Genomic DNA, 529 nt, shown 5'->3' with positions numbered 1-529 from the left:
CCGTCTTCGTCGGCTTCTGTATCTGCTTCGATCCTTCTCCAGCATTCGGCGCATGTTAATTCTGGTCCCATTTCCACTGGAGGGGGTCGTTTTCCCACCGCCGTCGGAGTTGGGTATTTTCGTCTTTCCACAGCTGGCGGCTGGTGTGACAACCAGTCCTCATACAGTCGTTGGTCTTTCTGCAGCAAATCTTTGTCCATCGCTGACTCGAATGCCAATATCTGCCAGTCACGGTATTTCGCCGAGTTCACGCGGACATATCCCTCATTGGCCAGTACTCCATGTGGCTGCCATTTTATCACATAAAAGTGAGGTAGGCACCAGACTGACGTCTGTCGTACGTTCGTAATCAGGACATGGGTTGGTCTTCCTCGGCGGTTAAAAACAACCGTTGGAATCCAACCCTTCGTCCGTCGCACCCACAAGTCATGCGTCGACTCACTGGGTTGTCGCCTGGGCAATTTGAACTCAGCGGTCATTCGACTTTCGATTGTTAACCCGTCTGGTGGCCCACATGGGACATTTGGTC

This window comes from Phytophthora infestans, genomic scaffold (assembly GCF_000142945.1).
Source record: "Phytophthora infestans T30-4 supercont1.13 genomic scaffold, whole genome shotgun sequence".
Taxonomy (NCBI): Eukaryota; Oomycota; class Peronosporomycetes; order Peronosporales; family Peronosporaceae; genus Phytophthora; species Phytophthora infestans.
This window is presented reverse-complemented; position numbering follows the sequence as displayed.